The sequence below is a fragment of the Rana temporaria genome, chromosome 1, assembly GCF_905171775.1.
Source record: "Rana temporaria chromosome 1, aRanTem1.1, whole genome shotgun sequence".
NCBI classification, from domain to species: Eukaryota; Metazoa; Chordata; class Amphibia; order Anura; family Ranidae; genus Rana; species Rana temporaria.
The window spans coordinates 267916572-267941034 of NC_053489.1; the positions used below are offsets into that span (position 1 = coordinate 267916572).

General features: G+C 44.3%; 1 protein-coding gene across 2 annotated transcripts in view; it reads left to right on the forward strand.

The window, feature by feature from the left end:
- The first annotated feature begins 1217 nt into the window (after positions 1-1217).
- The window catches only part of FANCC (FA complementation group C), a 306329-nt gene continuing 283083 nt past the window's right edge, over positions 1218-24463 (forward strand). The window contains exon 1 of one of the 2 annotated variants that reach the window (XM_040355483.1): positions 1218-1327. The gene's annotated coding sequence lies outside the window, so the exon portion shown is untranslated. The remainder of the gene's footprint in view (positions 1328-24463) is intronic. The other variant, XM_040355482.1, reaches the window with a different exon arrangement.

The following is a 24463-nucleotide window of genomic DNA, read 5'->3' on the forward strand; positions in this document are numbered from 1 at the left end:
CAACAAGCTTTTACTTAGATACAACCATTTGCAATTCATGTTATTATGTGTATATGTTATTATTCACTACAAATAGATACTTTGTTTATTGTTAAATTACAAATATTTAATAAATATTAAAATGATTGTGCAGGAGTTGTTTCCTGGCTTACCCAATGACTGTTCTTCTATGGTAATACCATACTTACCCTGTTACAAGTGCACCCGACAATAAATAGAAACATTGGGGTAGATTCACGTACGGGCGCGCAATGATACGGCGGCGCAGCGTATCGTATTTACGCTACGCCGCCGTAACTTACAGGAGCAAGTGCTGTATTCACAAAGCACTTGCTCCGTAAGTCGCGGCGGCGTAGCGTAAAAGGGGCCGGCGTAAGTGCGCGTAATTCAAATGTGGAATGTGGGCCGTGTTTTATGTAAATGTGTGATGACCTGACGTGATTGACGTTTTTACAGCATGCGCCGTCCGTGTACATATCCCAGTGTGCATTGCTTCCAAGTACGGCGCAACGATGTATTGGTTTCGACGTGAACGTAAATTACGTCCAGCCCTATTCGCGAACGACTTACGCAAACTACGTAAATAATTCAAATTTCGAAGCGGTGCCTCCTAATAGCAGGAGCATCCTTACGCAGAAAAAGCCTTTACGCAAACAACGTAAAAAACGAACGCTGGGCGCACGTACGTTTGTGAATCGGCGTATTTAGAAAATTCTACGCCGACAGCAACGGAAGCGCCCCTATCGGCCAGCGTCAGAATGCACCCTAAGATACGACGGCGTAAGAGACTAATGCCAGACGTATATTAGGCTAAAGTCAGCGTATCTAGCTTTCTGAATACAGAAAGTAGATACGCCGGCGCAGCTTAGCAATTACGCGGCGTATCTATGGATACGCCGGCGTAATTGTTCTCTGAATCTACCCCACTTCTTTTTCACAACCCACCCCAACGTTCAGAACTTTTTTTCAAAGCTTCCATACGTGGAGATTCCGCTGCTCTACCACACGTTTACTATAAGCAACTGACGAACTTTCATTCTGAATTATAAGAAAAGCACCCTCACTGACTAACGCTGGACTAGAGCAGCCATACACTCCATACACTGGCTGTTTCCTCAGCCTCGTGCGAGGTAGTATCGCCCATCATAGGAGACAAGGAGAACAGCAGCACCTCACACTCATTTCTCCAATCAAAGAAGCCATACAACTTCTCTCACTTGGCGCCAAACTCATACAGACCTTCCCGTCCAAATCCCGCCCCCATCCGCTCTGCGTCCTATCAGCGGTGTCTATTGGATGTCCCGGGTGTTTGGCGGCACATGGAAGTGTATGTATATGTGGAGGGTCATGGTGTGTGTGGAGCCCAGTCGTGGGTCAGGCAGGGAGCCAGTTTTCAGGTGTCCTTTGTTGCCCTTACTCGGTATGCTCGGTTTGTTTCGGATGAGTGCAGGTCAGGGAACAAGCGGTAGTCTCCAGTGCCAGTCCGAGTATTGTCATACTAGCTAGACGGTAGTCGCCAATGTTTACAATACGTTTTGTGCATGTTACAGTAAAGCAGTCAGCTTTGTATGTTTTCATATTTTTGGAATGGCAGGAGTAACATGTATTTATATGGTAAAATAAAGATCAGAATTAGCCTTCGGTGTATTGTGCTGCAGCACTATACATATTACAATGTGATTGTACAACCTGCATTAAGATCCACTAACAAGTATGTAGTGCAAGGACCTGCCTTATTGGAAACGGATGGAATAGGTGGCACCTCCTCCTGTTACATAGTTTGGGTAGATCTAAAGCTGAGCCTTATGATGGCTATACATGCTCCAATAAATGATTTGATTTGCCTTCTGATCAGTCTTTTCCTGTAGGAATAAGTGATCTATAGTCAACAGTCCACACAATCATCCTGCCACACATGGGCAAGTGGATTTCAGTCTATAGTTAACCCCTTCATGACAGCGTGTAAAACAAATCTTAACCACTTAAAGTGGAGTTCCAGCTTTATTTTTATGTTTATTAAAAGTCAGCAGCTACACGGCTTTTAATAAACATACACTTACCTGTTCCATGGTCCAGCAATGTGCCGCCGGGAGCTTCATTCCGGTCACCCGCCTCCATTGCAACTGTGGGCACCCGGCCATGACAACTTTCTGCTTCACGGCCGGGCACTCACTGAGCAAGCGCGAACAGCGCAGCGCTCCCTGAGTGGACAGGCGATCGCCTGGGACCTGTCATGTGTCCCAGGTGATCGCCTACAGGGAGGGGCCACTAAAAGGCGATATGACGTATCGCCTTAGTGGTCCCTGGGCGGAAGGAGGAAGTCCCACTCCTGCTAAAGCCCCCCCCCCCCCCCCCAAGAAAATGACATGCCAAATGTGGCATGTAAGGGGGCGAGGAGTGGATTAAGCGGAAGGTCCACTTTTGGGTGTGTAACGGAACCCCAAATGGGACAGGGGTTAACGCCGTTTACGATATTCCATTCCACCAACCCACGACAGCTTATCGACACTCCACAATCCAGCAGAGGAACACGGCCTATATGGATTCCCCAGAAACGAGACACACAGCTTTGTTCTCTGGTTCAAAACGGATAGACTTTAATGGGAAACTCTGGCTTTTTATATACAGTTTAGGAACCACAATGAACAATGACCCAACTCCACCCACAACATGACACAAGGAGCTCAATACACATCTTTTAGGAGACAGCCATTCTGACTCCGAGATAATCTACATGAGCTAATTACTAATCATTTACCCAGACAAGGTGACTCCGAGATAAGCTCTTCTCACCTGCTATACAATACACATTTATCATCAATAGAAATTCACACAATACAGTGTCAATTAGCATCACACAATGAAAGGTTCTTGAGAGCCAGACTAAGGTTCATTTACATGACAGTAGCAGACGACATTAAACACCTCAACAGTCTGTGTTGCCACATTGAATGAGTCACTCTTCTATTGACCTGTTGGGTTCAGAATCAACAACCTGTAAATATTTCGTGCAGACATTCTTGAATATATTGTGGATTACAGATCCATGTTAAAGCAGTCCAAGATATGTCCCTTATTTCCTGGCTCATATTTTGTAAGAGCTTCTGGGTCCCACGGCCCTCCCGTTACAGGGTGGAACTCTGCTTTAAGGACCGGGAGAATTTCCCCCTTAATGACCGTGCCATTTTATGTGATACGGCACTGCGTCACTTTAACTGACAATTGCATGGTCGTGCGATGTTGTACCCAAACAAAATCCCTTTTTTTGCCCCACAAATAGAGCTTTCATTTGGTGGTATTTGATCACCTCTGCGGTTTTTATTTTTTGCGCTATAAAGAAAAAAGCGTACATTTTGAAAAACAAGCTATTTTTAACTTTTTTCTATAATATCCCCCCCAACAAAAAAAATATAAAAAAAACGAATTTCTTCCTCAGTTTAGGCTGATTATATATTCTACATATTTTTGGTTAACCACTTAAGACCCGGACCAAAATGCAGCTAAAGGACCCGGCCAGGTTTTGCGATTCGGCACTGCGTCGCTTTAACAGACAATTGCGCGGTCGTGCAACGTGGCTCCCTAACAAAATTGGCGTCCTTTTTTCCCACAAATAGAGCTTTCTTTTGGTGGTATTTGATCACCTCTGCAGGTTTTATTTTTTGCACTATAAACAAAAATAGAGCGACAATTTTGAAAAAAAATGCAATATTTTTTACTTTTTGCTATAATAAATATCCCCCCAAAAAATATATAAAAAAAACTTTTTTTTTCTCAGTTTAGGCTGATACGTATTCTTCTACCTATTTTTTTTTTTTTTTTTTTTTTTACTACTTATGGCGGCGATCAGCGATTTTTTTTTTTTTCATGACTGCGACATTATGGAGGACACTTCGGACAATTTTGACACATTTTTGGGACCATTGTCATTTTCACAGCAAAAAATGCATTTAAAATGCATTGTTTATTGTGAAAATGACAGTTGCAGTTTGGGAGTTAACCACAGGGGGCGCTGATGGGGTTATGTGTGACCTCATGTGTGTTTACAACTGTAGGGGGTGTGACATCATCGATTATGTATCCCTATAAAAAAGGGATCACACGATCGATGACGCCGCCACAGTGAAGAACGGGGAAGCCGTGTTTACACACGGCTCCCCCCGTTCTTCAGCTCCGGGGACCGATCGCGGGACTCCAGCGGCGATCGGGTCCGCGGGTCCCGGTGCTTCGGACCGGGTCGCAGGTGTGCGCGCCGCGGGCACGTGAGCCACGGCTGGACAATAGCACAGCACGTACCTGTACGTGCATGTGCCCAGCTGTGCCATTCTGCCGACGTATATGTGCAGGAGGCGGTCCTTAAGTGGTTAAAAAAAAAAAACACAATAAGTGTATATTGATGGGTGTGTGCAAAAGTTATAGCGCCTACAAAATATGGGATAGATTTTTTTTTTTTTTTTACCAACAATGGCCATCTGTGATTTTCAGCAGGATTGAGGCGGATAGACCAGGCACTTTGGACACATTTTTGGGACCATTGACATTTATACAGCGATCAGTGCTATAAGAATGCACTGATTACAATGTAAATGTCACTGGTAGGGACGGGGTTAACGATAGGGGGCAATTAAGGGGTTAACTGTGTTCCCTGCTAGGTGTTTCTAACTGTAGGGGGATGTGACTTACTAGAGGAGGAGCCAGATCGCTGTTCCTACTTAGTATAAACAGACAATTTGTCTCCTCTCCTGACAGAATGGGGATTTGTGTTTACACACACACACCCGTTCTGGCTCTCGTGCCCAGCCGGCAGAGATCACGGCAACCGGCCATGCGCATAGTGTCTCCAGCCATGCAGCACATGCCTGCTATGGCTCTTAAGGGAGCCGACGTACAGCTATGGCAAAACTTTGACATGTGTAAGTAAAACTACAGATCATCGTAGGGAATAGATTTATGGCGGCAATCAGTGATTTTTAGTGGGACTGCTATATTTCGGCAAACAGATCGGACACCTAACTGAAATTTTTTACACTTTTTTGGGAACCAGTGACATTATTACAGTAATCAGTGCTAAAAATATGCACTGTTATTGTACTATTGACACTGGCAGGGAAGGAGTTAACGGGCGATCAAGGGGTTAAATGTGTTCCCTCACTGTGTGTTCTAACTGTATAGGGGACTGTGTCACCAGGGAAACGCACACATCTGTCTTCCTGCATAGCAGAAAGACAGGAACTGTGTGATCTCTCCTATCAGAACAGAGATTTGCCTTGTTTACATAGGCAGACCCCCATTCTGTCACTGCAGGGTATGATCACAGGTGGCCCGGAGGACTCAATGTCCCGCTGATTGCCTCCCCCCGCTGACCAATGGTGGTGCGCACCCACAAAAGTCAGTTCCTGTGCCCACATACAACTACGACGATTTTCAGCAATGAGCCACCTTGCCACAGTATAATGACGGTGACTGGTTGGGAAGCGGTTAAATCAAATGAAAACTGGCACAAAATAGTTTGTACATTTTTTAAATTTAGCTGTTTAAAGGGCAACTTCACTTTTGTGTTAAAAAAAAAGAATATAAAGAAAAAATAATATACCGTAGCATATATTAGAGGTCGACCGATATGGGTTTTTGCCTGGCCGATGCCGATATTTAGAAATCGCGGCGGGCGATATATGATGCCGATTTTTTTTTTGGGCCGATATGTTAGGCTGATTTTTTTATTCCCCCCCCCCCCTTCATCTCATAAAATCTGTTAGACCCCTTTCACACTGGGGCATTTTTCAGGCGCTTTTGGGCTAAAAATAGCGCCTGTAAAGTGCCTGTAAAACTGCTCCCCTGCAGTCTCAGTGTGAAAGCCCGAGTCCTGCAAGCAGCATCTTTGGAGTGGTGTATACCGCTTCTCCACCACTCCTGCCCATTAAAATGAATGGGCACCGCTCCCAAAGCACCTGCAAAGCGCTTCTGCAGTGGCGCTACATGGGAACATTTAACCCATTCATCGGCCGCTAGCTGGGATATAAGCGCGCCGCTAGAATGATGGTCCAGTGTGAAAGCAGCGGAGTTCTGCGGAAAATTTTTTAAAAGTCAGCAGCTACAAATACTGCAGCTGTTGACTTTTAATATATGGACACTTACCTGTCCTGGGTGCCCTAAGCCGATCTCTCCCTCGGGTGCTGCTGCCGGCATCTTCGGTAAGGGAATCGGGAAGTGAAGCCTTGCGGCTTCACTTCCTGGTTCCCTACTGTGCATGCGCGAGTTGCGCAATCCCAGAAGACATCAAGGGGGCGGAGTAGGCGCCAGATGTGGCGTAGGTCACCACAGCCACTAGCGGAGGTCCACCTTATCTGTGTCGTCATCCAGGAGAACGGGAAAGGAAACATTGCCAAAAAAAAAACCAACTGATCTTGCCTGAGAGAGTGTGTATCCCTGGGTGAGAGATCCAGCTGACCCTGCAATTGTGTGATATCCCTTGGAGAGGTGAAAAGGACCATCAAGGAGTGGTAGGATTCCTTATGTGAATTAACTCTCCAGAGTCTGAGCCTGTCGGATTAACCTCCATATGCTGAGCCCATTTGATCTCCGTAACAGAGATCCAGTCGGTAAGCGGCCAATTCATATATCTTTATCTGATGGAAGTATAAGCTGAAGATTTGCACCCCAGTTCCTGGGTCCAACAGATTCTGTGCAGTCATTTTACATTGGACTCTAAAGTGATTATTGCAGAATGTGTGCAATAAGCTATATGCACTGTTTTCATACAGTGCGTTTTTAATATTCCAACTCGCATTGCTGGAGTGGGTGCCAATCCCTTCTATATATTTATGGCTAAAAAATCCCTTTGTTTTTTTCACTAGTCACTTTGGTGTGGTTACCAAATTTCAAAAAATGTCATATACACACACATTTATTTTTTCGCTTGTTAATGCGATTTTTTAGGTTGCGCATTATTTCTATTCTATCAAGAGGGAGCAAATACTTGGGATTAGGCAGGTATATGTTCCCTCCTCCCCCTGAAAGGTACCAAATGTGACACCGAAGGGGGGGGGGGGGGGAGGATTCCGAAATGCATAAGTTCCATTATTACTCTGCCAAGTAATAAGTGATACAGAAAATTTCTTAAATTTAAACATTTATTTTAAACACAACAAGCCTCCAATCAGTGCACTTGTATGTATAATTTAGATAAAAAAAGAAATAAAAAAAATATATATATATATATATATATATATATATATATATATATATATATATATATAAAATCTTAAATACACAAAAACAGGTAATTAAAACCTTTGGACGAAAAAAAAAATATGGGCTAACTACTGTTTATTTTGTTTTTTTTTATTCGTTAAATCCTATTTTTTCCCAAAAAATTGCTTTTGAAAGACCGCTGCGCAAATACCGTGTGACATAAAATATTTAAACGATCGCTATTTTATTTCCTAGGGTCTCTGTTAAAAAAAATATATAATGTTTGGGGGTTCTAAGTGATTTTCTAGCAGAAAATACAGGATTTTTACTTGTTGTAAGCAACAAGTGTCAAAAAAGATTTAGTATTTAAATGGTTAAACAGAGAACTCATACACAGGGAGTTCATTCCTTTGAAGTTGAAACATTGTATCTTATCTCTGACTTGGCAGGCTGCCCAGGAGGCAGAAGTCACATCCAAGGGAAACTTCTCAGGCAACTTGCATTGACTTCTATTACAGAAGCTTTTTAGCAAGTTGTGTTTAATCGGCTTTTTTTTACAGCAAAATCGGCTGATGTCTATTAAAGGGGTGGTTCCCCCTAAAACACATTTCTAACAATACATGCGTAAGACCCGTTACACTGCGGGTAGGCTGGCTTTTTTTTTTTTTTTAAGTACATACCTCGATCTCGGCGTTTCGTCCCTTGTCAGTGGGCGTTCCTAGTTGATTGACGTTCCTCGGACGGGCGCATACGTGACGTCACGACTTTCCGAAAGAAGCCGAACGTCGCTGCGCAGGCGCCGTATAGAGCCGACTCTATACGGCGCCTGCGCAATGACGTTCGGCTTCTGTCGGAAAGTCGTGACGCGCAGTATGCGCCCGTCAAAGAAACGTCAATCAACTAGGAACGCCCACCGCCAAGGGACGAAGCGGCGAGATCTCGGTATGTACGAAAAAACAAAAACAAAAGCCAGCCTACCCGCAGTGTAACGGGTCTTACGAATCTATTGTTAGAAATTTGTTTTAGGGGGAACCACCGCTTTAATTAAAAAACGCCAAATATCGGCAGATATATTGGTCGACCTTTAGCATATATAATTGCGACACAAGTCATATTGTAATTGAATGTTATAAAAAATTACATTTCCTTTTCTTTCTGCAGCCGCTGTAATCACATCAAAATCAATATGGCTACCTAATTTCCTGCTTGTGTGATTGGCTCACCAATTTTCCCAGAAGTCTACACTAAGATACAAGTCAGATTTACCGCCAATTTCGCGGCGCTATTCATCTGCTAGCGGGCGGTTTTACCCCCAGCTAGCGGTCGAGAAAGGGTTAAAGACCACCGCAAAGCGCCTATGCAGAGGTGCATTGCTGGCGGTATAGCCACGGTGTTCCATTGATTTCAATAAGCGGGAGTGGTAAATGAGCAGTATAAACACCGCTCTTTTACCACTACAAAAATGCGGTTAGCAGGACTTTTTTTACCGGCCTGCTAGCGCACCGCTCCAGTGTGAAAGCCCTCATGGCTTTCACACTCTAAACACAGCAGTGGCTATTTAGGGTTGGTTTGCAGGCGCTATTTTTGGCGCAATAGCGCCTGCAAACCGCTCCAGTGTGAAATAGGTCTTAAAAAAGGTAGAAATCTGCAACAAGGTTTGGTAAAATCATTGCAATGTACATAGATCACCCAGAGGGGAATGTGTTTTTTCTCAACAAAAGTGGAGTTACATTTTAACAACTTGATGGCCAGGCTTTTTCTGGCACTTTTTGTGTACAAGTTTAAATCCGTATTTCATGCTAGAAAAGCCCATCTCAAAACGGCACAAACAGGGATGCTGGTGTTTTTTAAAGAGTAAAGACCCAGGCTGTGGATCACCTAAGTGGGCAATATGGATTTCTCAGCGGATGCAGGCCCCAGCACCTCACAGGTTGGCTTGAAGTATTTGTACTTCCTTGCACATCCTGTGAGAGTGATGCCGCATACACACCATCACATTATGTGATGAAAAAAAACGAAATTTTCTGTGAAGTAAAAATCGACGTTTTTGAAACTTCAATTTTCAAAGACGAAGTTGCCTACACACCATCGTTTTTCTCACAATGTTCTAGCAAAGCAAGGTTACGTTCACCACGTTTTTCCATTGAAGCTTGCTTCATAACTAGCTTCTGGGCATGCGCGGGTGTAAAAACGTCGTTTTAAACAACGTTTTTTGCTACACACGGTCAATTTCTGTGAAGTAAAAAACGACGTTTTGAAAAACGTCACATAAAATTGAAGCATGCTTAAATTTTTTTTGACGTTTTTCAGAACACATAAAACGACGTTTTCCCCCACACACAGTCATTTAAAGTGACGTTTTTAACCACTTGCCGACCGCGCACCGCAGTTATAAGTCCACAAGGTGGCTCTGCTGGGCGAGAGCACGTAATATGACGTCCTCTCTCCCAGCCGCCACTAGGGGGCGCGCGTGCGCCGCCGGAGGCGCGCGCGCGCCCCCCGCTCGCCCCCGACTCCCGTGCGTGTGCCCGGCGGGCGCGATCGCCGCCGGGCACACGCGATCGCTCGGTACAGAGCGGGGACCGGGAGCTGTGTGTGTAAACACACAGCTCCCGGTCCTGTCAGCAGGGGAAATGCTGATCTTCGGTTCATACAATGTATGAACCGAGGATCAGTGTTTCCCCTAGTGAGGCCACCCCCCCCCCCCACAGTAAGAACACACCCAGGCATACTTAACCCCTTCCCCGCCCCCTAGTGTTAACCCCTTCACTGCCAGTGGCATTTTTATAGTAATCCAATGCATTTTTATAGCACTGATAGCTATAAAAATGCCAATGGTCCCAAAAATGTGTCAAAAGTGTCCGAAGTGTCCGCCATAATGTCGCAGTACCGAAAAAAAAATCGCTGATCGCTGCCATTACTAGTAAAAAAAATATAATAAAAATGACATAAAAATACCCCCTATTTTGTAAACGCTATAACTTTTGCGCAAACCAATCAATAAACGCTTATTGCGATTTTTTTTTACGAAAAATATGTAGAAGAAAACGTATCGGCCTAAACTGAGGAAAAAAAAAGTTTTTTTATATATTTTTGGGGGATATTTATTATAGCAAAATGTAAAAAATATTCATTTTTTTCAAAATTGTCGCTCTATTTTTGTTTATAGCGCAAAAACTAAAAACCGCAGAGGTGATCAAATACCACCAAAAGAAAGCTCTATTTGTGGGGAAAAAAGGACGCCAATTTTGTTTGGGAGCCACGTCGCACGACCGCGCAATTGTCTGTTAAAGCGACGCAGTCCTGAATCGCAAAAAGTACTCTGGTCTTTGGGCAGCAATATGGTCCGGGGGGTAAGTGGTTAAAAACGTCTTTTTTTCATCACATAAAGTGATGGTGTGTACGCGGCATGAGAGTTTCCCCCGTATGTGTTATGGAGTTGACGTAGCCACCAAAAAAGAAATGTGCAGTTTGCGGAAACAAATTGAGCTTCTCAATGAGCAAAGCTGTCTGCCGCACTTGTATAGACAGCCTAGTCAAGGATGATCCAGTTGTTTCCTGTCAGAAGATGCTGACTTTAGTTAGGGATGTGCTAACTTCAACGTTCAGCTCTTTTAAATCCCCTTGGGAAGTTGACGCGCTGACGTCTTCACCCATAGGACGGGTGTCTGCTTGCCGGCCGGCTGTTTGTTTTTACGTGATTTTATTCAGATGCTTTTGTAAGTATATCTGATTCTTTTCATATTAAAACTCTGTGCATACAATATTATGCTATGCGAGTATTTCTTCCCTCGGTACTGTACGAGATATCTGCTGTGAGTGAGGTGATCGTTTCCACTCGTTCGGATTACTTCCATCCACCCTCCAGTCGTCGTAATTGAGGAGATAGATTTGGATCCGTTCGGATTTCCCGTGTCCATCTTCCTGGCTAACGACCTATTCCAGTCCAGAGTTTGACTTCAGGCCTATTTTGCCTGTGTTCTGGTAAGCAGGATTGTACTTCTGGTGAAGGGACACGTGTGATATTGGTGCCATCATGGGCTTTTCTTCATGTTTCTGTTATTTGTTGAATCACTCTTGTTTGACACACATCAGGACTTTCTTTTCCTTTGTGCTGCCATTCGGTAAGAATGATCGCTAGGACCTCGGCCTTCGTGAATTTGGGCAGAATTTTTTTTCCTGGATAGATCAAATAGTCCTGATCCCAGTCCCCCGATCGGATCAAGACACAGGCTTTTATTCTGATACCTTTGTCATCAGGAAAGTATCGGCTTATCCTGAACCTCCGGTCTCTAAACCGATCAATCAGGTACAAACCTTTTTCATATGTAAACCAGTGTTTTTAACCCCTTAACGCCCGCCACACGACTATTTACGTCAGCACAATGGCACGGACAGGCAGAAGGACGTATATATACGTCCTTGCCTTTCCGCGGGTCAGGGGTCCGATCGGGACCCCCCCCCCGCTGCGTGTGGCCGGCGGATTCCCTCGGGGAGCGATCCGGGACGACGGCACGGCTATTCGTTTATAGCCGCTCTGCCGCGATCGCTCCCCGGAGCTGAAGAACGGGGAGAGCCGTATGTAAACACGGCTTCCCCGTGTTTCACTGTGGCGGCGCATCGATCGTGTCATCCCCTTTATAGGGGAGACACAATCGATGACGTCAGACCTACAGCCACACCCCCCTACTGTTGTAAACACACACTAGGTGAAGCCTAACATGTTCAGCGCCCCCTGTGGTTAACTCCCAAACTGCAACTGTCATTTTCACAATAAAGAATGCAATTTAAATGCATTTTTTGCTGTGAAAATAACAATGGTCCCAAAAATGTGTCAAAATTGTCCGAAGTGTCCGCCATAATGTCGCAGTCACGAAAAAAATCGCTGATCGCCGCCATTAGTAGTAAAACAAAATAATTAATAAAAATGCAATAAAAATATCCCCTATTTTGTAAACGCTATAAATTTTGCGCAAACCAATCGATAAACGCTTATTGCGATATTTTTTTACCAAAAATTGGTAGAAGAATACGTATCGGCCTAAACTGAGGAAAAATTTTTTTTTTATATGTTTTTGGGGGATATTTATTACAGCAAAAAGTAAAAAATATTGAATTTTTTTCAAAATTGTCACTCTATTTTTGTTTATAGCGCAAAAAATAAAAACCGCAGAGGTGATCAAATACCACCAAAAGAAAGCTCTATTTGTGGGGAAAAAAGGACGTCAATTTTGTTTGGGAGCCACATCGCACGAGCGCGCAATTGTCTGTTAAAGCGACGCAGTGCCGAATTGTAAAAACGCCTTTGGGCATTTAGCAGCATATTGGTCCGGGGCTTAAGTGGTTAATCAAAAATATGTTTTACCCAAACTGCTTCATGTCCACTTTGGATTTGAGGGATGCCTGTTTGCACATCCCTATACATCCAGCTTTCCAGAAATGTTGGAGACTAGCAGTCAAGATGGGGACAGAGATCCTTCAGTTTCAATTCCAGGCCCTACCCTTCGGATTGTTTTCAGGTGTTGGGAGAGGTGCTGGCTCTGCTAAGGTTAAAAGCGATTACTATCATCCCTTACCTGGACGACCTTCTAGTGGTGGCAGAATCATACCACAAATTGGAAGTGGATTCCCAGACCGTACAGGACTTCCTACAATCCCTGGGCTGGTTGATCAACAAAGAGAAGTCTTCCCTGATTCCGACCCAGAGGGTGACGTATCTGGGATACGAATTTTGCTCAGTAAGCCAGGAGGTTTTCCTCCCACAGGAAAGGATCTCAAAAATGATTCAGGCAATGTCACCTTACAGATCAACCAGTTGATTTTGCTCAGAGAAATCTAAAGAGCAGTAGGTCTGATGACCTCTTGCTTTCCCGCAGTTCCATGGGCAAGGTTGCATCAACGCCCAATACAGTTGTTTCTGCTAAGGTACTGGGACGAAGACACAAGTTCCCTAGATTCGAGGGTTTGGATACCCTCCAGGGTAAAACGAAGCTTGTGGTGGTGGAGGTCGCACCTTCACATGACAAGGGATCTGCAGTTGTCCATTCCTATATGCCAAAGGATCACAATAGGTGCAAGTTCCTGGGGATGGGGAGCCCATCTCAGCAACACAATAGCACAGGGAAGAATCAGAGAGAGCTTCCAGCGCAGGGGTGGCAAACTCAAATTAATCGGGGGCCGCATCAGCAGTATGGTTACCCTCAAAGGGCTGGTTGTATAGGATTATGCATCTACTCTTTATTATCATCATTGCACTAAGTATACAGTGCAGCGGTCAGGATTGCGCTAAGTGCACAGTGCATGGGTCAGGACTGCACTAAGTACAAAGTGCATGGGTCAGGATTGCGCTACGTATATCTGATAAGCTGTAACTATTCTTCACTCTGTCCAAAAAGTGCCACTTTGAACCAAAAAGATCAAATAAATGTATATAGTAATTTGCATATACTGGCATAGCAGAGACAAATGCTTGCAGATGGTCAGTGTATCTCAACAAGCATATGTACCTAGATTGATCTTTCGGTGATCTTTCATTACTAGAGCTGCATTGTGGCTGCAGACAGAGTGGAGGCGGAGACAGGGCGGAGTAGGAGGCGGGCACCAGAGCGGCAGCTCGAACCATAATGAAAGATCTCCGGCGGTGGAGGCGGAGCCTGAGACGCAGCGTTGGAGGCAGGACGGAGACGGAGCGGCACGTCACATATTCACCTTACTCTGTGCCGCTACAATTTTTCCCATGTGCGGGTATTGTGTGGGTGTATTCAAAATGAGAACATTTCTAGATCCAGATATTTGAGACATAATCTTTGAGGCTTCTTCCTGCGCTCCATCTGGGGAACTTTCTGGCGTCCTTGGACATCAAGGACGCATACATGCATCTCCCATTTTGCGCAAGTCACAGAGGTTTCTGTGCTTCGCGATGGGGGAGGACCACTGTCAGTTTGTGGCCCTTCCTTTTAATCTGCACCAAGAGTTTTCACCAGGGAGCTCGCACTTATCCTAGCTTTGCTGGGAATGCGAGGCTTTGTCATTGTGGGCTACATAGTCGACTTTCTTCTGAGAGCAGCTTCTGGCTCAGAATCGGTGGATGTGTCTGTAGCCATTCAGACCCTACAAGAATTCGGGTGGGTGTTATACATTTTGGAGTCGGTTCTGGTCCCGACTTAGCGTTTGGAGTACCTAGGGTTGATCCGGACTCCTCGCTGGCGAAGGCTCTTCAGTCTGCAGTGAAGGTATTGGCATCACACAATCGGTCATCTCTTCTTGAAGGATCTACCATCGCACCTGGAAGGCCTACATCTCTTGGTGCAAAGAGATGGGGTGACATCCACGGACGTACTCGGTGTCCAAGGTCCTGCTGTTTTTACAGCCTGGAGTGGATTTAATAATTGCCTTAAAGGGGTGGTTCCCCTAAAAATAAACTTTTGATATTGCATTTGCTATAATAATTACAGTTAGAATCGGCTGGTTTTATGTAAAAAATACCTCCGTACGTAGCGTTTGGTATATTCGTTCCCACCGCCACTTCCGGGTACGATGCTGGCGGTGGGCGTTCCTTATTGATGGACAGGCATCCGACCGACGCATCCATCGCGTCACGAGATGCCGAAAGAAGCCGAACGTCGGTGCGCATGCGCCGTATAGAGCCGCACCGACGTTCGGCTTCTTTCGGCATCTCGTGACGCGATGGATGCGTCGGTCGGATGCCTGTCCATCAATTAGGAACGCCCACCGCCAGCTTCGTACCCGGAAGTGGCGGTGGGAACGAATATACCAAACGCTACGTACGGAGGTATTTTTTACATAAAACCAGCCGATTCTAACTGTAATTATTATAGCAAATGCAATGTCAAACGTTTATTTTTAGGGGAACCACCGCTTTAAGCACCGTTTGGGGGCAGATTTCAGCCTTGGCTGTGTTTTTTCAGTGGCCTTTTGCAGAGGGTTTGTCATATACTTCCCCCTCTTGGCCCACCTCTTCCCCCATGAGTTTTGACTCTGGTGATCTCGGTTCTTCAGGAACCTTCCTTTTGGAAACATCAGTGAGATTCTTCCCTTGACACTATCTCAGAAGGTGGCATTTTTTAGTGGCCATTACCTCTGTCAGAAGAGTTTCTGAGTTGGCGGTCTTGTCTTGCAAGTCGCCATGCTTGGTCCTCCATAAGGATTAGGTGGTGGTGGTGCGCCCGCAACCTTCCCTTCTTCCGAAGGTGGTTTCGGCCTTTCACCTGAATGAGGACTTTTGTTCTCATGTCCTCGGCCGGCGCATCCTACGGAGGTTGCGTTTTATACTTTAGGCGTGGTACACGCTTTTGCGGGTGTACCTGCCTGCTATGGCTCCGTTTCGGAGATCTGACGCTCTTTTTGTGTCGATGTCTGGTCCACAAAAGGGCCTGGCGGTCTCGTTGGCCACCATTTCTCGGTGGATCAGGCAGATCGTCAGACAGGCCTATGTTCTTAGGGGGCGGGCGCCCCCTTTCCGGTCACACCACTTTCGACCAGGGCAATGGGTGCTTCCTGAGTTTTCCGACATCATGTGTCTGTCTCACAGGTGTGCGAGGCGGCGACTTGGTCGTCCGTTCACACTTTTTCCTAATTTTACAAGGTTGATGTGTGTACATCTTCTGATGCTTCTTTCAGCCGCTAGATTTTGCAGGCGGCTGTTTAAAGTTGCAACTCCTCCGTTGAGGAGCTCTGCTTGTTTTGGGGTGAATTTAAATTGGTTTTATTGATACTGTTCCCACCCCTCGTTTTTGACACTGCTTGGGGACGTCCCACTTGTCAAGATTTAAGGAGCTGTGTCCGTCCATGGACGATAAGAGAAAATAGGATTTTTTGTACTCACCGTAAAATCCTTTTCTCTGACGTCCATGGACGGACACAGCACCCACCCCTCCTTTTTAGGTTTGTACTGCTTGTTACGAACTGAGGCTGCATACTGCAGGGAGGAGGGTTATGTCTGGAGGGACCACCCCCTATTTAATTGTCTAACATGTTTCTGCCTAGTCCTCTCCTGTGAACAGGAACATAACCCACTTGTCAAGATTTAAGGAGCTGTGTTCGTCCATGGACGTCAGAGAAAAGGATTTTTCGGTGAGTACAAAAAATCCTATTTTTTTTTATTTTTGCTATAATAAATATCCCTGATTTATTTTTATTTTTTTAAAAAAAAGCTTTTTTTTTTCTCAGTTTATGCCTATATATATTCTTCTACATATTTTTGGTAACAACAATCGCAATAAGCATATGTTGATTGACTTGCTCAAAAGTTATAGCGTCTACAAAATAGGGGATAGATTTAAAACATTTTTTTTACTAGTAATGGCAGCGATCTGCAATTTTTATTGGGACTGCGACATTATGGCGGACACATCGGACACTTTTGACACATTTTTGGGACCATTGGCATTTATACAGCAATCAGTGCTATAAAAATGCATTGGTTACTGTAAAAATTTCACTGGCAGGGAATGGGTTAACACTAGGGGGCGATCAAGGGGTTAATTGTGTTCCCTAGTGTGTTTCTTAACTGTAGGGAGTCGGGACTGACCTAGAGGAACTCACGATCTGTCTTTTCTCACAGAACAGGGATGTGTGTGTCTCTATTGGAAGTCCCGTCTCCTGGGAGACCATTGGACGACTGTTCTGTCTATCATAGGAGGCAGGACTTTGTATTAAAGAGGCCACAGGGCAAACAAGACATTCTCCTGTTTGTAATCTGTTGGCACTCGTCCCACCCCCTCCCTCTGCCCTCCGAGGCTGCAGATGGGCATTGTTCAGGCTGCACTGATGGCAATGGTAAGGCTGCATTTATGGCACATGTGAGGCTGCATTTATGGCACATGTGAGGTTGCATTTATGGCACATGTGAGGCTGCATTGGTTGCAATGGTAAGGCTGTATTCATGGCAATGGTAAGGCTGCATTCATGGCAATGGTGAGGCTGCATTCATGGCAATGGTAAGCCTGTGCGTGTTATACGCCGATAAATACGGTATATCCAAATAACACACCCAAGCTCATCCTTAGTCCTAAGCAGCGCTCTGGGATTCGTTGGGGCCACAAATAAAATATATACAGTATATCCAAATAACACACCCAAGCTTATCTCTACACCACACACAACCACAAAGGCAAGAGAATTCTTGTTGGGCCATGTATTAGTGCTCAGACGAACACACTTAGACAGAATTTTAATGGTTCAAAGAATGTCAGGCAAAATAGTCGGCCCTCACGCATGTTCACTTAATCAAATCTGGCCCTCTTTGAAAAAAGTTTGGACACCCCTGGCTTAAAGGGACCGGTGTACAGCTAATGGGCCGTACACACGACCGAACATGTCTGCTGAAACTGGTCTGCGGACCAGTTTCAGCAGACATGTTCGGTCGTGTGTAGGCCCGAGCGGGCAGGATTCCAGCAAACATTTGCCCGCCGGGCCTTTTTCCAGCTGGCAAATATTTCTGGACTTGTTTTAAAACAGCCCGCTGAAATCCTGCCCGCTCGGACATGTTCGGTCGTCTGTACAGACCTACCGTACATGTCCGAGCGCCCGCCATCCCTCGCATGCGTCGAATGACTTTGACGCATGCGTTGAAGCATTGAACTGGCAGGGCCGCCCACGTCGCCGCGTCATCGTCGCCGCGACGGCGCGGACACGCCCCGCGTATTGTTTACGCGCGGATTTCTGTATGATGGTGAGTACAGCCACCATACAGAAATCCCCGGGCAGACATGTACGGTGAAAACGGTCCAACGGACCGGTTTCATCGTACATGTTTGCTCGTCTGTACCCGGCCTAAGACGGTTCGCGGGAACGTGACGACCTGCCTCCGTATGACGGTGGCTGGTCGGCAAGTGGTTAATGTTCAGTGTTATAGCCGCAGACGACCTCCACCTGTCCACCTCCCCAATTAGCGCTGGCCAGCTAAACAATCTTATGTCTGTAAAACTGATAATAAGAGTATGCATAACAACTTTAGTGCCGGTTTCAGTGAAACGGGATGGCTTGACTTAATGCTGTGTAGACACAAGTCCTTGATGAAAAAGAGTCAGAAAAAAATAGGATAATAATAAGTGTATAAAAGACAGCAAAGTCCGTTTGAAAGCCCAAAATTAAAGAGTGTCTCAATCCGGTGTTATTTCCTCTATAAAAAAATTCCTTGAATAACAAGATATGATGAATTCTTGATTGCTGTGAAATGGTGTGCACCCATGCAATTCGTGAAATAGGATTAACCGCTTACCAGAGGTAAAGACTGTTTTCCACCAGTCTTATAGAGCCTATGGGAAGTCAGGTCTCCCAATACCTTTTCAATACTAATGAAACTCAGCATTCAATCCGGGTGTCATAAAATGGAACAGAAGAAACTTCTCATAGTGCATAACGTTTAAACCAAAGAGTTACGTTTAATTATGTAATGCACTTACAGTTAAGTTGCCAAAAACTGCATAACGGTGGACAAGGATAAAAAAGAGCGCCTCAGCTGTAGTGTTCCGATGCTCCTCGCTACTCAGTCTGCAACCACGGCCAGCGTTCAGGACGGAACGCGATGACGTCACGGCACCCAACAATCGTTTTGTCGCAAAGGGACTTCTACGGGGGATTAGCCGGATATGGACGTCAGCGCACTTGGTTGTTTTAAATAGCCCAGGAATCCATTGATGAAGCTGGAAATCTGGATCAGGTTCACATATAAACTGAGGGCAAACCATTTAATATAGGTAGCAAGAGGAGCGGAAGTCCGGTTAAGTAGTTATAAACACGGACCACCCGGAACGAAAAAATAATAAAAAATATTGTAATAAGAACGTGGCAGTGTTTAATTTCTGGCAGCGGAGCAACGAATCACTACTTGGAGGAGTAAATAACAATTTAGCTATATACATCATAGATGTCCACTAATTAGTGAAAAATATCTGGATATGATTACAGCTTAAATTACATTAAATATTCAATGAATTTATTTACAAAACTGGAAATATAAATTGGGATAGTATTTAAAACCCAAGATATGTTAAAAAAAAATTGATTTTGAAAATCATGATATATATAAAAAATTTATTTATAAAAAATAAAAAAAAAAAAGATTAAAAAATATTAAAAACAATATGCATCACCACTAAAATTAATTAAGAATTATTTAAAAAACAGTTAACATCCCAGTCGACATTAAGCCCAAAAGGGATGAACGATTTCAAACAAAAGATCCAGCGAGTTTCGAGCCTAGAGATAGCACGTACCATATTAGTGCCTCGCCAGTGTGGACGGACATTGTCTATAGCAAAGAAACTGGTACCTTTCAGTTGCCTCCCATGATATTTATCATAATGTTTTGAGAGATTGTGTTTCGGAAAACCACTTTTAATTCTCCCAACATGCTCACTGAGGCGAATATGTAATTCTCTTTTTGTGCGGCCTATGTACTGTTTGGAGCAAGGGCATTGTATCATGTATACAACATACTTGGTAGAGCAGGTAATAAATGAATCTATGTCATAAGAAGTCCCAGTGACTGAGGATTGGAAATTGGTACATTTGCGTTCCTTAAAAAAATTAATTTTGCAAATGTTGCACCGGCGACATGGAAAGAAACCTTTAAGTGAGTGAAAAAATGATATTTCCTTTGGGGGGTCAACAGCATTAGGTGCTACACTATGTCTCAAAGCAGGTGCGCCCTTAAAAATTAAGACAGGGTTCTCGGGGATGTGAGCCCCGAGGATCCTGTCGCTTCTCAGAACATCCCAATGTTTCTTTAGGATTTTTTTAATTGAGAAATGTTGATTGGAATATTTGGTTGTTAGGGACCAGCTGAATTTGTCTGGAGGGATGAGATTCCTTTTAGTGGTATTTTTGGTTAGCAAAGATTCTCTCTCCATCATTTCCACATTATTAATGGTTTCGTCAATCAGATTTACTTGATATCCTTTATTGATGAATCTTTGCCTAAGCACACTTGCTTGGTTACGGTAGTCTTCAATCTCTGTACAGTTACGCCTTAGGCGCTGGAATTGACCTTTTGGTACTGCAGCAAGCCAAGAGCTGTGATGACAGCTAGAAATCGGAATAAAGGAGTTCCGATCGGTATCTTTAAAGAATGTGTTAGTAATCAATTGACCTTCCTTGACAAAAATATTTAGATCTAAAAATTGTATATGCGAGGTACTGATAACATATTGCAAAGTAATGCCTTTTGTGTTGGAATTTAAATTAGAAAAGAATAATTCAAGTGATGAGACATCTCCTTCCCATATAACTAGCACATCATCGATGTAGCGTTTCCAAAGTCGCAGTTGTGGTGGTGGTTGGTTGTCAATGGCTTCTCGTTCCCAGAAAGCCATGAATAAATTGGCGAGGCTGGGGGCAAATTTAGCCCCCATCGCCACGCCACAGATCTGAAGAAAAAACCCACCTCCAAACCAAAAATAATTATGCGTTGTCGCAAATTTTAATAATTCCAAAATAAATTCCTTTTGAAGGGGAGGTAAAGTAGATTCATGCTGTAGGTAAAAATCAACTGCTTGTAGGCCATGCTGGTGTGAAATAACTGTATATAAGGAGGCCACATCTGCGGTGGCAAGAATGTAGCCCTCCTTCCATCTAACTTTTTTTAATAAGGTTAGCACCTCCATCGTATCTCTAAGGTACGCAGGAGTGGATATGACCAGTGGCTGTAAAAAATTATCTACATACTTGCCGATCCTGGCCGTAACGGAATCAATTCCGCTTATGATTGGGCGGCCAGGGGGATTAACCAAGCTTTTGTGGAGTTTGGGTAAATAATAGATGACTGGTACTCTGGGTGTGATCGGAATGAGATAGGCATGTTCCTTTTCATTGAAAATTAAATTAATGTTTGAACTCCGTCCTCACACTTTCCCCAATGATAGGATTAAGGTGCTCACCCTTATATCCTATTTACAGGGTGAACCCCGTGCTTGGGCAAATACCTACCTAGAAAAAGAGGATCCAATCCTAAACTCTTGTCAACAATTTCTAGCAACTCTGTCTTTGCTATATGATGACTTCAATAAGCAACTCACTGCTGAAAATGCGATTAGGAATCTCAAACAAGGTAGACGACCAGTTGAAGATTTCATTGCCGAATTTCAGAGGTGGGCTATTGAAAATGAGTGGAATGATGTCACACTGCGTAACCAATTTCGCCTTGGCCCTTCCGAACCACTCAAGGATGAATTGGCTCGATCGAATCTCCCTCCTACTCTTAACGACATCATACAACCTTCGATCACCATTGATTGTAGGTTAAAGCAGAGCTCCACCCGAATCGCAACATAATCTCAATATTACAGTTGCTCCTAAACATTACCCAAACGGATATTTTTTTTAATAATAAATGTACAGTACCAGATATAATATAGCTCCTTCCGGTCTGCAGCCTTCGGGTTTTTCTCGGGAATTTCCTCATTTCCTGCACAGCACAGTGTGTTCTGGGCGCTTGAGTCATAGCTCCCTTGTGATCGTGCGATTCACTTGTAGTCCGTTGTTTCTAATGAGCTGTATTGGTCTATGAGGCTGGGTTAACATCAGGGGCGGTAACGCCTGCCGTTGTCATGGCAACAGAGACGCTGACGCCGCTGCTCGCTGCTTTACTAGCGCGCAACCAGGAAGTCCCTGCTCGTGGGATTCTAATGCCCACACTTAAAATGGCAACGGCGGACCGAAGGGAATATAAGTGTATATTCCAGACAGAAACAGAGTGGCGTGGACATTGGACACGAGAAACGTGAGTTTTTTTGAAGCCTTGCTATTGGCTATTTACCCCCCCCCCCCAAAAAAAAAACGTATTTACATGGGAGATCCGCTTTAAGAGAGAGACGAGCTGAACGTCAATCAAGTACAATTACATCGACTCTAATGCTGCGTACACGCAACCGTTTTTCGAGTTCTAAAAAATTATGTTTTTTTTTTTATGTCATTAAAAACGATCGTGTGTGGGCTTCAGAGCATTTTTCACGATCTAAAAAATGGGCATTAAACATTTCAAACATGCTCTAATTTTTCACGACGTTTTTAACGTCGTAAAAAATGGTCGTGTGTGGGCTTTAACGACGTGAAAAAAACATGCATGCTCAGAAGCAAGTTATGAGACAGGAGCGCTCGTTCTGGTAAAACTAGCGTTTGTAATGGAGTAAGCACATTTATCACCCTGTAACAGACTGAAATGCGCAAATCGTCTTTTACTAATACACAATCAGCAAAAGCAGCCCAAAAGGTGGCGCCATCCGAATGGAACTTCCCCTTTATAGTGCCGTTGTACATGTTGTACGTCACCACGCTTTGCTAGAGCATTTTAGAACCCGAAAAACGGTCGTGTGTACGCAGCATTATGTCCAAAAAATTGAGTTTGGTTCCTGTTGATGAAAAAATGGACATTGGCTCCACACATGGCCCACTTACCTCATCTGAAAGACTTTGTCACCGCACTTTGAATCTCTGCCCTTATTGTGCCTTATCTGAACATGTCATTTCTTCTTGTCCTCTTGTAAAGAAGAAAAAGGACGAACGTAAGCCTATTCACCTATGCAAAATGGCTCGTTCTGTTCCTAAACATGCTCCTTATATCTTTTTACTTCTCATGTTGAAGTGGGATCAAGTTAGAATTCCTGTCAAGGCTATGTTGGATACAGGCACATGTGGTAAATTCATCGATTCAGCCCTTGTTTCATTACACAAAATTCCACATATGAAGAAGTCATCTCCTCTCTCTGTGAGTTTTATTGATGGTACAACTTCTGCTTCTGGACCTATATTGTACCAAACTCAACCTTTATTGACTATTTGTGGAGATAACCATAGTGAATTCCTGACCTATGATGTTATTTCTTCTCCCTTATTTCCTGTTGTTTTGGGGTTGCCCTGGCTCAACCAGCATTTGCCCACTTTTCTCTGGGGTCAAGCAACAGTACTTTTACATTCACCATATTGTAAAAAGACTTGTTATCAAGTTGCTCCATTGCTTCATCTTGCCCTTCAAGGGATACCTTTCCAGTACATTGAATTTTCTGATGTATTCAGTGAGAAGAATGCGGAGATGTTACCTTCTCATAGGATATATGACTGTCCCGTTGAGTTATTGCCAGGCACCCCTATACCTACGGGTAAAATGTATTCCCTTTCTCAACCAGAACTTCAACATTTGAAGAAATATCTACAAGAAAACTTCAAAAAGGGTTTTTATTAAACCTTCTACTTCCCCTGCCAGTGCTGGTATGTTTTTCGTCACAAATAAAGATGGTAGCCTCAGACCTATCATAGACTACCGCGCTTTGAACAAAGTGACGGTGAAAAATCGCTATCCCCTTCCACTTATTCCTAAACTGATTGAAAGACTACAGGCCTCTAGCATATTTACTAAACTCGATCTTAGGGGAGCTTATAACTTGATTTGTATTAGATCAGGTGATGAATGGAAGACTGCTTTCCGTACACTGTATGGACTCTTCGAATACACTGTCATGCCTTTTGGGTTGTGTAATGCTCCAGCAACTTTCCAAAGTTTTGTGAATGATATTTTCAGAGACCTTCTCGACGTATGCGTTGTCGTATACTTGGATGACATACTCATTTACTCAGATGACCTGGACTTGAATCTGGGACCTCATCTGTGTCTGGCAGTGAACCTTCTCACTGAGCTATCTGGGATGCTGGACAGCACCCTGTCTGATCTGCTGGACAAACCCATCTGATCCATTGAACATTCCTGCCTTGTGTCTTGATTGCCTTGAACCTTGAACCCCTTGCTCCTCCCACAGACTTCCTATAAAAGCCTTGTCTCTGCACTTCCTCTTTGCCAGGTTATTGTGCCTTCCCAGCCAGTGCCTTGCGATTTGTCTGCTCTGCTGCCATTGTATCTGCAACCACCTGTGTTTGACCCTCGGCCTGTTCCTGGACTTCTCTATTGCCTGATCCCAATCTGCAACCACCTGTGTTTGACCCTCGGCCTGTTCCTGGACTTCTCTATTGCCTGATCCCAATCTGCAACCACCTGTGTTTGACCCTCGGCCTGTTCCTGGACTTCTCTATTGCTTGATCCCAATCTGCAACCACCTGTGTTTGACCCTCGGCCTGTTCCTGGACTTCTCTATTGCCTGATCCCAATCTGCAACCACCTGTGTTTGACCCTCGGCCTGTTCCTGGACTTCTCTATTGCCTGATCCCAATCTGCAACTACCTGTGTTTGACCCTCGGCCTGTTCCTGGACTACTCTACTGCCTGTATACCTGTTCTGTCACTGCTATAGCAATTTGGCCTCTGA